Source organism: Amblyraja radiata, chromosome 45 (genome assembly GCF_010909765.2).
Source record: "Amblyraja radiata isolate CabotCenter1 chromosome 45, sAmbRad1.1.pri, whole genome shotgun sequence".
NCBI lineage: Eukaryota > Metazoa > Chordata > Chondrichthyes > Rajiformes > Rajidae > Amblyraja > Amblyraja radiata.
Genome location: NC_046000.1, coordinates 1,014,233 through 1,028,437, shown reverse-complemented (window position 1 = coordinate 1,028,437; position 14,205 = coordinate 1,014,233). Strand labels below are relative to the sequence as shown.

Sequence of the window (14,205 nt, the reverse complement as noted above, 5' to 3'; positions counted from 1 at the left end):
ACCAAACTCCAGAATTGGCCTCACCAATGCCTTGTACAATTTTAACATTATATCCCAACTTCTATACTCAATGCTCTGATTTATAAAGGCCAGCACACCAAAACAGGGCTCAAAATTAACGGTTGCCCGGGTGCCATTGACCACTCAAAGTGCCACCGGGCAACCTAAACACAGAGTCATTTTGCCCGGCTTGGCAACCAGATACTGGTTTGTACCGACGACAGACACAAAAAACTGGAGTAACTGCGCGGGTCAGGCAGCATCTCTGGGGAAAAGGAACGCGATATTATGTGTCAGCGGTGACGGCTGTATTGCGTGGGAAAGATACTAGGTGCGGGGTGAGGAAATGTCGCAGCGAATGACGGCCCCCGAACAGTGACAGCGGCTCCATCTCCTCCTCCTCCTCCTGCCCGCCCTGATAAGGGCCGCTGCTTGCAAACCCGCTAATGGCGCACTTTCAAAACAAACCCTCCCGCATGGCGAGGCTGGGAGGAGGGAGGGAAGGAGGGGGAGGCCTCGGCGTGCGGGAGGGTTTGCTTTGAAAGCGATTATCGCCGTTAGCGGGTTTGCAGGCAGCGGCCGCTATCAGGGAGGAGGAGGAGATGGAGCCGCTGTCGCGGCCCGTCATTCGCTCCGACACTTCTGAAGCAGCTGCACCATAGATCCTATAGCTGTAGGATCTTTGAGCTGCACTGCTCGGCCCCGCACCTTGCTGTTGGCTGGCGGAGGAGGGAGGCGGTGGCGAGGAGTTCCCAACGGCCAAGGCAGCGGGGCGATGTTGTCCGAGGAGCGCTGACCTTCCTTCCTCCCCACCTCGCCCCCTTCTCTCTCTCTCTTGTACGCCCCCTCCCCCCACATCCTGGGACCCCTCCTCTCCATCCCGCACTAATCCCCATTCCCTCCTCTATTCAGTCCTCACTGACATCCCCTGTGCTCCCCTCCCCACCCCCCCCAATCTATTCATCCTGCTGTGATCACCCTATCCACCTCGCATTGATTCTCCTGCCACCCCTCCCCCCCCATCCATCCTGCACTGATTCCCCAATTCACCCTGTACTTACCCCTTTCCCATCCATCCTGCACTTCTCCTCCATCCATCCTGTACTGATTCCCCCATCCATCCTGTACTAATCCACGCATTCATCCCGTACTGACCGACCCTCCATTTACCCTGCACCTTCCCCTCAATCATCCTGTAGTGATCCCCCATTCATCTTGCATAGACCGTCCGATCCACACTGTACTGACCCCCCCCCCATTCATCCTGCGCTGATCTCTCCCCCCCCCATCCATCCTGCACTGATCCTCCCATTCAAGAAGAATGGGGGGAACAGTCTGAAGGGTCTCGACCCGAAACGTTGCCTATTTCCTTTGCTCCATAGATGCTGCCTCACCCGCTAAGTTTCTCCAGCACTTTTTTCTACCCGATCCATCCCGTACTGAAGCCCCCCCATTCAACACCACTGACATCCCCCGTGCTCTCCCCTCACAATTTTACCTACTCCAACCAACACGTACTAATTCACCTGCCTCAATCCATCCATTCTGCACCGACTGCCTTCTAACCTGCCCTCCTCCCTCCCCCACCCACCCCTGCAACATTCACAACTATACGTACGCATATATGTTACCATGGTCCAGGATTTATTGACACAGGTTGATCGTACGCTGAATAATTCAACCACATTTTTGTTTGGAAGTGGAAAGAACTAATAGAAATTGCATTAATTGCAATGTGTAAAAAGAGTTGAGATACTGTCTTATAATTTTGCTGCATGTCATTGTGGGATATATCATGTCTTGATTGGTGAATGTTTAGTTTGTGACTTTATTTGAAGCAGAAATAATATGTGAATGCTTCATTGAGCATAATTCCGACTGGTAACTACGCACTTCGTCCGAGCACATTATCGCACGCGTCATGCAAGCCATCTTAAATGACCACCTGAACTGATCTTAAATGACCACCTGAACTGTCATTTGGCAACCTAGAAAGCTGCCAAGGTTGCCCGGCTGGAAACAGGGAAAAAAAATTAAGCGAGAGCCCTGCAAAAGCTTTCTTTACCACCCTATCTACATGAGATTCCACCTTCAGGGGACTATGCACAGTTAGTCCTAGATCCCTCTGTTCAACTGCATTCCTCAATTCGCTACCATTTACCATGTACGTCCTATTTTGATTTGTCCTGCCAAGATGTAACACCTCACACTTATCAGCATTAAACTCCATCTGCCATCATTCAGCCCACTCTTCCAAATGGCCTAAATCTCTCTGTAGACTTTGAAAATCTACTTCATTATCCACAACACCACCTATCTTAGTATCATATGCATACTTGTAATCCAATTTACCACACCATCATCCAGATCATTGATGTACATGACAAACAACAGTGGACCCAACACAGATCCCTGAGGCTAGTCATGGCCTCTAACCTGAGTTCAGGGCCATGATGAATTTATCTCCACTATCTGAAGCCCATCTGTAAGTCTGGTTTAGTTTATACAGCTTACTGGGTTCCTTTTTTACGTCTTTAGTTTGAACAGGAAATTTTAAGTACACGTTGATTTGACTATGGTCTGAAAGAGGGGACTGCTGCCTAACAGTGAATGCACTGATAAGTGCAGGGGTCTATGTCAGTAATTGCGTAGTCTACCACGCTAGACCCAAGAGCTGAGGAATATGTAAACCTTCCCAGCGAGTCCCCTCTGAGCCTATCATTAACTGTGTACAGGCCCAAGGCTCTCTCTGTCTCTTTCTCACTGTTTCTCTCTCTCTCTCTCTCTCTCTGTCTCTCTCCCTCTGTGTCTGTCTCTCTCTTTCTCTTTCTCTGTCTGTCTCTCTCTCGGTCGCACCATCTCTGTATCCCTGTTTCTCTCTCTGTCTCTGTATCTCTCACTGTATCTGTCCCTCTCTTTTTGTCTCCCAGTCCGGACCGCTCCCGCTCTCCTCATCCCCGACACTACCCCCACCAAATGGGGGAGGGGGGGGGGACGGGGACTCACCGGTACACTGGCCGCCCTCAATGGCCACTCACGTCCCTGTCTCTCCGTCCACAGCAACGGCTCCTAAACCCTGCAGGAGGGGAACACAGAGGGTCAACAAGCTGGCAAACAGGACATTACTAACGTGTCAACATTACTGGTGTTTGATGGGGGGGGGGGGGGGGGGGGGGGGTGGAGGGGAGTGGGTGTCGGTGGGGGGTGAGAGGTGAGTGAGTGGTGTGTCAGTGCTGGGGGAAAGGGAAGGGGAAGGTGAGGGGGAGAGTGGGGTTCAGTGGTGGGGTGACGGGGAGAGTGGGGGTCCGGTGGTTTGCGGGGGTGAGTGGGGGAGTAGGGGAGGATAGGGGTTGAGGGGGTCTTTAGGCGTGAGGGGGTGAGGATGGGCGAGGTGGGGTCAGTGGGGGGGGGGTCAGTGAGGGGGGGGGTCAGTGAAGGGGGGGTCAGTGATGGAGAGTGTCAGTGAGGGGGGGTCAGTGAGGGGGGGTCAGTGATGGAGTGTCAGCGAGGGGGGGGTCAGTGAGGGTGGGGTCAGTGATGGAGAGTGTCAGTGAGGGGGGGGGTCAGGGAGGGTGGGGTCAGTGAGGGTGGGATCAGTGGGGGGGGGTCAGTGAGGGTGGGGTCAGTGATGGAGAGTGTCAGTGAGGGGGGGGGTCAGTGAGGGTGGGGTCAGTGAGGGGGGGGGTCAGTGAGGGGGGGGGTCAGTGAGGGGGGGGGTCAGTGAGGGTGGGGTCAGTGAGGGTGGGATCAGTGGGGGGGGGTCAGTGAGGGGGGGGTCAGTGAGGGGGGGGGTCAGTGAGGGTGGGATCAGTGGGGGGGGGTCAGTGAAGGGGGGGGGTCAGTGAGGGGGGGGGCAGTGGGGGGTGGTGGTCAGTGGGGGGGGGTCAGTGAGGGTGGGGGCAGTGAGGGGGGGCAGTGGGGGGGGGGGTCAGTGAGGGGGTGTGTCAGTGAGGGTGTGTGTGTCAGTGAGGGGGGGGTGTGTCAGTGAGGGGGGGTGTGTCAGTGAGGGGGGGGGGGTGTCAGTGAGGGGGGGGGTGTCAGTGAGGGGGGGGGGGACGAACACCTTCTCCACCACCGCCAGACAGTGTAGTTGCGGCCCGGACCGGTCTCCGCTCCGCTCCAAGCGCCGACCCCAGTGGCATCGGGCGGGCGGCCAGTGAGTGAGTGTCTCCCGGTGCGAGGCCGGAGACTGGAGCCGCCGCCAGCTCCCGATGCCCAGCTCCGCCCGCGGCCCAAACCGCCCTGATCCACCGGAGCCTCTCACTCACTCACTCACCGGGTAACTGACGGATCACCCCGCGCCCACGCCTGGAGGACCAGCGCCGCTCGGCTCACCCCGCCTGGAGGACCAGCGCCGCTCGGCTCACCCCGCTTGGAGGACCAGCGCCGCTCGGCTCACCCCGCCTGGAGGACCAGCGCCGCTCGGCTCACCCCGCCTGGAGGACCGACTGGGAAGAGAGAGCGTTCACCCTCCCATTGGGAGACGAGACCGAAGCAGGGCCACAGCCCGGAAATGACGTCACAGCCGCGCTGCCTTCCACAAGATAGACCAATGGACTGACGTGTAGTGTGCAACGGAACGTCACTCCGCCATTTTAGGAATCAGACCCCGATCCCCGTTCTGCCTCCCGCAGTTTAATCCACGTCAGTCCATTGGATTTTGCAGTTTATCTTGGTCTATGATGCGACCATTATGATCTTTGTTTATAATAAATAAGATGCTTCTTTTAAAAAACATTTAAAAAAATAAACTGCGTATAAAATGAGCGACAATGCGCAATGAAAGGTCTCTGGACCATATGCATTCTATCATCTTTGGTTTAATTAGTGTTGTGGGGGAACGGTATGTGTGTGTTTCTGTGTGTGAGGGGCAAGATAGAGATAATAGATTTCAAAGTTCCTCATGGATTAGAAGCAACTTTGATTTACATCAACTCATGATGTACATAAGCCATAAAGGCAATTATATTTGCCTTTATATTTTGTTTTTGCCTAAAGATATAAGGAACATAAGCAATTAAGGCAAATATATTTGCCTATATTTATATATTAGAAACACGTATATATATTATATTAGACTAAGTCGGACCCGTTGGGTCCCTGCATCACACGGGAGGGCTGGTCACCAACTGAATATTACACCTCTCCACCAATTCCAATATTGCTCGCCAGTGGGGGAGGGGGGGCTGTCTGTTGTGCTAGTATGTTGCGGGCCGAAGGTACTGGTTTCCAGAGGGCTAGTATCGACATTGTGGGCCGAATGGATTCTTGGGCTGGCAGCCAACTGTTGCAACGATTGTAAAAGCCAAGGCGAGGCAAACAATTGAGCTGCTGCCACCTGACAACCAAAATTCATTTTGTGAACACAAACTTGTTAAAAAGGCGAGGCAAACAATTGGGCAGCTGCCACCTGACAACCAACATTCATTTTGTGAACACACACTTTTTAAGGATTTAGTGTACCTTCACACGCTTTTTAAAGATGCCTCATAATTTTACATGCTTCTATCATGTCATGTCGGCCTCCATTACTCCAGAGCATATAGAATACAGCCTGTCCAATCTCTCCTGCTAACTCAAGCCATCCCAAGCAGGCAACAACCTAGTGAATCTTTTCTTCACCCTCTCCAGCTTAATCACATGCTCTCTGTGGTGTGATGACCATCACTGCACACAATACTCCAAGTGCAGCCTAACGGACCATTAGTACAACTGTAACATGGCGTCCCAATCCTTGTACAGTGCCTCGGTTGATGAAGGTGTTCCTGCCCACTCTTTCAGTGAATCCTCTTCAGATCCTTCTCACTTCTCACATCCAGCCTTGATTCCCGTCGTCTATTGAGCTGGGGTCAAGGAAAGAGCGTTCACGTTGCGGCCCTGTTTCCACCAATCTTTCCACCACCACGCACACGAAGCACAAGACAGACACCATTGTATGCAGTTACCTAGAATCACTACCAGGAAAGGAAGGCGAGAATTACACTTAGAACGTGGTTGCCATATGGGACATGGTTCCTGGGAATGTGGTGGATGCAAGAACACTCATACTAGTGAACAAGTATCTGGAAGAGCACTTGAAGCTTTGAAGTGTGGAAGGTTATGGACCAAGTGTTGATAAACTGGACTGGTACAGTGGGGCTCTTGATCGTCAGTATGGAGGGCCACATGAGCCGTCTCTGTACTGTACAATCCCATTACCGAGAGATGTGTTCAGCTCTGGCTGAACAACTTCTAATCTTGTGTGTGGACTCGATAAGAAGATCTATTGAGCTGGGTTTCGAGTGACATCAGTGACAGAGCCTCCACACTCTCAAGGTGGACAGTCATAAAGATTGAAAGAGTCAAAGAATCATAAAAGAAACAGGCCCTTCAGCCCAACACGTCCATGCCGACCAAGATGCCCCACCTGAGCTGGTCCCATATATCCACATTTGATCCATATCACTCTGAACTGTCCAGACCTACGTACCTGTCCAAGTGTCTTTTTAAAGTTGTTATTGTCCCTGACACTTCCTATGCAAGTACCCACCAACCTCTGTGGGGAAAATCAGTGCATTCCTGGTGAGGCGATTTTACGCCAGTCCAAAATGCCTGCCCCTTACTCTGAACGTTGAATCCAGATATTTGACCAGGGGAAATGCTGGGACTGCAGCTATTCACAATATACATCAATGATTTAGATGAAGGGATTCAAAGTAACATCAGCAAATTTGCAGATGACACAAAGCTGGGTGGCAGTGTGAACTGTGAGGAGGATGCTATGAGGATGCAGGGTGACTTGGACAGGTTGGGTGAGTGGGCGGATGCATGGCAGATGCAGTTTAATGTGGATAAATGTGAGGTTATCCACTTTGGTGGCAAAAACAGGAAGGCAGATTATTATCTGAATGGTGTCAAGTTGGGAAGAGGGGAAGTACAAGGAGATCTGGGGTTCAACACTCACTGAAAGCATGCAGGTACAGCAGGCAGTGAAGAAAGCTAATTGGCCTACATAACAATAGGAGTTGAATATAAAAGCAAAGAGGTCCTTCTCCAGTTGTACAAGACCCTAGTGAGACCACACTTGAGGCAGGAAACATGTTCCCAATGTTGGGGGAGTTCAGAACCAGGGCCACAGTTCACGAATAAGGGGTAGGCCCGTCGGAACGAAGATGAGGAAAAACTTTTTTACCCATAGAGTTGTGAATCTCTGGAGTTCTCTGCCTCAGAAGGCAGTGGAGGCCAATTTTCTGGATGCTTTCAAGAGAGAGTTAGATAGAGCTCTGAAAGATAGCGGAGTGGCGGCGGCGCGGGCACATCGCGACGCCCCGTATCTCCCAAGAATGGGAAAAATAGCGACAATTCCCCAACCCGTTTCAAGGCTGCTCACACAGAGCAGTCTTGTATCCATTTCGTACAGCCGACAGGAACTTCTGTACTTCGATTCCTGCGGCTGCAACAACTTTCTGGGCGATCTCCGTCTTGCTCCTGAGCTCGTCAGAGCAACGGAGCACCGGAGCTGCGGGGCTGGAGACCGCCAGCAGAGCCGCGGGGCTGGAGACCGCCAGCAAAGCCGCGGGGCTGGAGAACGCCAGCAGAGCCGCGGGGCTGGAGACCGCCACCGGAGCCACGGAGCAACGGAACGGCAGAACACCAGCGCGCACCAAGCACCAACAGACGGCGACGCATATGAAAGCACCGCCAGGAACGCAGAGGTGGGTTAAAGGCCAGGTTAAAGCTAGCCCCACACAGGCTAGCGATTCCTAGCCTTTTCCTCGCCAACGTGCGCTCACTGGCAAACAAAATGGACGAACTCCGGCTAAGGATCACCTCCCACAACTGGATCAAAGACTGCAACATCCTGATCTTCACAGAAACTTGGCTCAACATCGACGTTCCTGATAGCGCCATCCAGCTAACGGGGCGTCATTTACTCCGAGCGGACAGGACAACAGACTCCGGTAAGACCAGAGGTGGGGGTCTGTGCATTTATGTAAATAAAGCATGGTGCACGGACTCCACCATCATCGAGTGTCACTGCTCAGCTAACCTTGAGTTCCTCTTGTTTAGATACAGACCGTTCTATCTGCCCAGAGAGTTCACCTCCACTGTTGTGACTGCAGCCTATATCCCTCCTGATGCTAATGCCAAGCTTGCAATGAAAGAGCTGCATACTGCCATTAGCAAACAACAGACGCACAACCCCGAGGCAGCCTTCATTGTTTCGGGTGGCTTCAATCACTCCAACCTGAAAACTGTACTCCCCAAATTCCACCAACATGTATCCTTCCCCACTAGAGTAGACAAGACACTGGACAAAGTCTACACTAACATGGCTGAAGCTTACAAAGCCGTCCCCCTCCCCCACCTTGGACAGTCTGATCACCTCTCATTGTTCCTGCTCCCAAAGTACTCCCCACTCATCAGACGGGTTAAACCCACTGTGAGGACAGTTAAAATCTGGTCAGAGGAGGCGGACTCCACACTTCAGCAGTGTTTTGGAAACACTGACTGGAAGGCGTTTGCAGCCCAGGCCACCCTTGACTCCCACACGGATATTGATTCCTACACATCCTCTGTTCTGGACTTTATAAACTCCACCATCAATAGTGTCACCTCCCTCAAACGGGTGACCATATTCCCGAATCAGAAGCCATGGATGAACAGCGAGGTCAGGCTACTGCTGAAAGCATTTAGATGAAGGGATTCAAAGTAACATCAGCAAATTTGCAGATGACACAAAGCTGGGTGGCAGTGTGAACTGTGAGGAGGATGCTATGAGGATGCAGGGTGACTTGGACAGGTTGGGTGAGTGGGCGGATGCATGGCAGATGCAGTTTAATGTGGATAAATGTGAGGTTATCCACTTTGGTGGCAAAAACAGGAAGGCAGATTATTATCTGAATGGTGTCAAGTTGGGAAGAGGGGAAGTACAAGGAGATCTGGGGTTCAACACTCACTGAAAGCATGCAGGTACAGCAGGCAGTGAAGAAAGCTAATTGGCCTACATAACAATAGGAGTTGAATATAAAAGCAAAGAGGTCCTTCTCCAGTTGTACAAGACCCTAGTGAGACCACACTTGAGGCAGGAAACATGTTCCCAATGTTGGGGGAGTTCAGAACCAGGGCCACAGTTCACGAATAAGGGGTAGGCCCGTCGGAACGAAGATGAGGAAAAACTTTTTTACCCATAGAGTTGTGAATCTCTGGAGTTCTCTGCCTCAGAAGGCAGTGGAGGCCAATTTTCTGGATGCTTTCAAGAGAGAGTTAGATAGAGCTCTGAAAGATAGCGGAGTGGCGGCGGCGCGGGCACATCGCGACGCCCCGTATCTCCCAAGAATGGGAAAAATAGCGACAATTCCCCAACCCGTTTCAAGGCTGCTCACACAGAGCAGTCTTGTATCCATTTCGTACAGCCGACAGGAACTTCTGTACTTCGATTCCTGCGGCTGCAACAACTTTCTGGGCGATCTCCGTCTTGCTCCTGAGCTCGTCAGAGCAACGGAGCACCGGAGCTGCGGGGCTGGAGACCGCCAGCAGAGCCGCGGGGCTGGAGACCGCCAGCAAAGCCGCGGGGCTGGAGAACGCCAGCAGAGCCGCGGGGCTGGAGACCGCCACCGGAGCCACGGAGCAACGGAACGGCAGAACACCAGCGCGCACCAAGCACCAACAGACGGCGACGCATATGAAAGCACCGCCAGGAACGCAGAGGTGGGTTAAAGGCCAGGTTAAAGCTAGCCCCACACAGGCTAGCGATTCCTAGCCTTTTCCTCGCCAACGTGCGCTCACTGGCAAACAAAATGGACGAACTCCGGCTAAGGATCACCTCCCACAACTGGATCAAAGACTGCAACATCCTGATCTTCACAGAAACTTGGCTCAACATCGACGTTCCTGATAGCGCCATCCAGCTAACGGGGCGTCATTTACTCCGAGCGGACAGGACAACAGACTCCGGTAAGACCAGAGGTGGGGGTCTGTGCATTTATGTAAATAAAGCATGGTGCACGGACTCCACCATCATCGAGTGTCACTGCTCAGCTAACCTTGAGTTCCTCTTGTTTAGATACAGACCGTTCTATCTGCCCAGAGAGTTCACCTCCACTGTTGTGACTGCAGCCTATATCCCTCCTGATGCTAATGCCAAGCTTGCAATGAAAGAGCTGCATACTGCCATTAGCAAACAACAGACGCACAACCCCGAGGCAGCCTTCATTGTTTCGGGTGGCTTCAATCACTCCAACCTGAAAACTGTACTCCCCAAATTCCACCAACATGTATCCTTCCCCACTAGAGTAGACAAGACACTGGACAAAGTCTACACTAACATGGCTGAAGCTTACAAAGCCGTCCCCCTCCCCCACCTTGGACAGTCTGATCACCTCTCATTGTTCCTGCTCCCAAAGTACTCCCCACTCATCAGACGGGTTAAACCTACTGTGAGGACAGTTAAAATCTGGTCAGAGGAGGCGGACTCCACACTTCAGCAGTGTTTTGGAAACACTGACTGGAAGGCGTTTGCAGCCCAGGCCACCCTTGACTCCCACACGGATATTGATTCCTACACATCCTCTGTTCTGGACTTTATAAACTCCACCATCAATAGTGTCACCTCCCTCAAACGGGTGACCATATTCCCGAATCAGAAGCCATGGATGAACAGCGAGGTCAGGCTACTGCTGAAAGCACGGGACACCGCTTTCAGGTCAGGCGATGCTCGAGCCTACAGTTCATCCAGGGCTAACCTGAAGAGGGGCATCAAGAAGGCCAAGCACTGCCATAAGCTCAGGATTGAGCTCTACTCCCTCTTCACCTACGACTGCACACCTGTACATGGTACTAACACCATCATCAAGTATGCAGATGATACAACGGTGATTGGCCTCATCAGCAACAACGATGAGTCGGCCTATAGGGAGGAGGTCCAGCTCCTAGCAGCATGGTGCGCTGACAACAACCTGGCCCTTAACTCCAAGAAGACCAAGGACCTCATTGTAGACTTCAGGAAGTCTAGGGGCGGCACGCACACCCCCATCCACATCAACGGGACGGAGGTGGAACGTGTTTCCAGCTTCAGGTTCCTGGGGGTCAACATCTCCGATGACCTCTCTTGGACCCACAATACCTCAACTCTGGTCAAGAAGGCTCACCAGCGTCTCTTCTTCCTGAGGAGACTGAAGAAGGTCCATCTGTCTCCTCAGATCCTGGTGAACTTCTACCGCTGCACCATCGAGAGCATCCTTACCAACTGTATCACAGTATGGTATGGCAACTGCTCTGTCTCCGACCGGAAAGCACTGCAGAGGTTGGTGAAAATTGCCCAACACATCACCGGTTCCTCGCTCCCCTCCATTGAGTCTGTCCAAAGCAAGCGTTGTCTGCGGAGGGCGCTCAGCATCGCCAAGGACTGCTCTCACCCCAACCATGGACTGTTTACCCTCCTACCATCCGGGAGGCGCTACAGGTCTCTCCGTTGCTGGACCAGAAGGTCCAGGAACAGCTTCTTCCCTGCGGCTGTCACACTACTCAACAATGTACCTCAGTGACTGCCAATCACCCCCCCGGGACACTCCTCCCACAGGAAAAACACTATGTCTGTATACATGTAAATTGTTTTATTTATTGAAATCATATTTTATGTCGCTCTTCCAGGGAGATGCTAACTGCATTTCGTTGTCTCTGTATTGTACACTGACAATGACAATTAAAGTTGAATCTGAATCTGAATCTGAATCTGATCTGAGTCAGGGGACATGGTGAGAAGGCAGGAACGGGGTACTGAATGTGGATGATCAGTCGATGTGGCTCGAAGGGCCGAATGGCCTTCTCCTGCACCTATTTTCTATTCAAACCCCTGGGTCCCTCAGAATATCGACATAGAATGATCCAGCTGGAAAACAGGCCCTTCGGCCCAACTCACCATGCTGATTAAGAATATCATCCAACCAAATCCCATTCCCTCTTATTTGACCCATATCCCACTAAACCATTCCCATCCATGTACACATCCAAATACATAGATACATAGACAATAGATGCAGGATAATTTTATATGCTTCTATAACATCCCCTCTAATCCTTCTAAATTCCAGTGAATACAAGCCCAGTTGCTCAATTCTTTCATCAGATGACAGTCCCGCCATCCCGGGAAATAATCTTGTGAACCTACGTGGCACTCCCTCAATAGCAAGAATGTCCTTCCTTAAAATAGGAAATGTCCTAATGTCTTAAATCTCCTAAAATGTCTTTCAATATTGTGATCGTGCCTGCCTGAACTATTTCCTCAGTTAACTCGTTCCATATACCATCACCCTCCATGTGAAAACAATGGCCCTTTGGTGTCTATTAAATCTTTCCTGTCTCACCTCAAATCCATGCCCTCCAGTTCCTGATTCCCATACCCTGGCAAAAGGACTATGTGGGATCACCCTCTCTACGTCCCTCAGAATTTTATAAACCTCGAAGACCAATTCTCAGATTTCCACGATCTAAGGAATAAAGTTCCTGTCCAATCTCACCCCATAACTTCAGGTTCAGACAACATCCATGTAAATCTCCTCTGCACTCTTTCCATTTTACTGGCATCTTTCATTCACCTTGGTGACTAAATCTGAAGACAATACATATGCAGCACCACCAACATTGTGAACAACAGCAACATCAACATCAACGAGCAGAGATTTCAGGGGGTCACTAGAAATGTAGGAGATTACAGGCAGAGTGAGGGGAGAGGGTGAAGGAGGGGTTGCTGCACAAGGATGAGAATGGTAAAAGTGAGTGAGGGAGGGAGGGAGCCGATAGAGTGAGGCACTAACACACACTCACTGTTCACTGCCCGGCAAGGAGGAAGAGAAGACCCCGATGGATGTCCACAGTGGAGGAGCAGTTAGGCCCACATGACTCCACCAGTCAGGCCGCAGATCCACACGAGAATGGCAGAGAGCAAGGACCAGCTCGTCTGATACAATCGCCGCCTTCTCTATCTCTGCAAACCACAAGAGCATCCGTGCGATCACCTCTCATTTGTCTAAACACCACAAGTACCGAGCGAGCGAGCGAGCGAGCGAGCGACCCCACTTCAGTTCCGTCCTTAACCTCAGGCTCCATCCCCGGGCCCAGGCCGCTCCCCCTCCGTGGGCCTCGTCGCCGACCCGCGCCCGGACCGGCCGGTTGCCGTGGCAACGTCGTCAGAGACGGGACGCGGCCTCTGTGAGTGACGTCAACGCGCAAATTGCTTAGTGAATGTGGACACAAAAAGATGCAGCAACTCATCGAAGGTACACAAAAATGCTGGAGAAACTCAGCGGGTGCAGCAGCATCTATGGAGCGAAGGAAATAGGCGACGTTTTGGGCTGAAACCCTTCTTCAGACTGATGGGGGGTGGGGGGGAGAAGGAAGGAAAAAGGGAGGAGGAGGAGCCCGAGGGCGGGGGGATGGGAGGAGACAGCTCGAGGGTTAAGGAAGGGGAGGAGACAGCAAGGGCTAGCAAAACTGGGAGAATTCAACGTTCATACCATCCGGACGCAAGCAACCCAGGCGGAATATGAGGTGCTGTTCCTCCAATTTCCGGTGTTGCTCAACATCGAAACAGGCAGCAGCATCTCTGTAGAGAAGGGATGGGGGACGTTTCTGGTCCACACCCTTCTTCACACTGGTTGGGGATAAGGGAAACGTGAGATATAGACGGTGATGTGGAGAGATAAAGAACGACGAATGAAAGATATGCAAAAAAGTAACGATGATAAAGGAAACAGGCCATTGTAAGCTGTTTGTAGGATGAAAATGAGAAGCTAGTGGACTTGGGTGGTGGAGGAATAGAGAGAGAGGGAATGCTGGGGCTACCTGAAGTGAGGGACATCAATATTCATGCCACTGGGCTGGGCTGGAATATGAGATGCTGCTCCTCCAATTTGCTTTTAGCCTCACGCTGACAATGGAGGAGACCAAGGACTGAAAGGTCTGTACAGGAATGGGAAGGAGAATTAAAGTGTCCAGCAACCGGGAGATCAGGTTGGTTCACGGCGAGCTGAGCGAAGGTGTTCCGCAAAACGATCACCCAGTCTGCGTTTGGTCTCGCCTATGTATATGAGTCCACATCTTGAAATACAGATACAGTAGATGAGGATGGAGGAGCTGCAAGTGAACCTCTGCCTAACCTGAAAGGACTGTCGCGGTCCCTGGACAGGGTCGTCGGAGGAGGTATAGCGACAGGTGTTGCATCTACTC

The 14,205-nt window shown here is 51.9% G+C and overlaps 1 long non-coding RNA gene across 1 annotated transcript; it reads right to left on the bottom strand.

The window, feature by feature from the left end:
- Positions 1 to 3,028: 3,028 nt before the first annotated feature.
- LOC116968603 lies at positions 3,029 to 13,140 on the bottom strand. The gene is made up of 3 exons (XR_004410478.1): positions 13,131 to 13,140; positions 4,277 to 4,448; positions 3,029 to 3,076 (listed from the first exon to the last, which is right to left on the bottom strand). It is a non-coding gene; the product is annotated as an uncharacterized LOC116968603 (long non-coding RNA).
- Between the last annotated feature and the right edge of the window lie 1,065 nt (positions 13,141 to 14,205).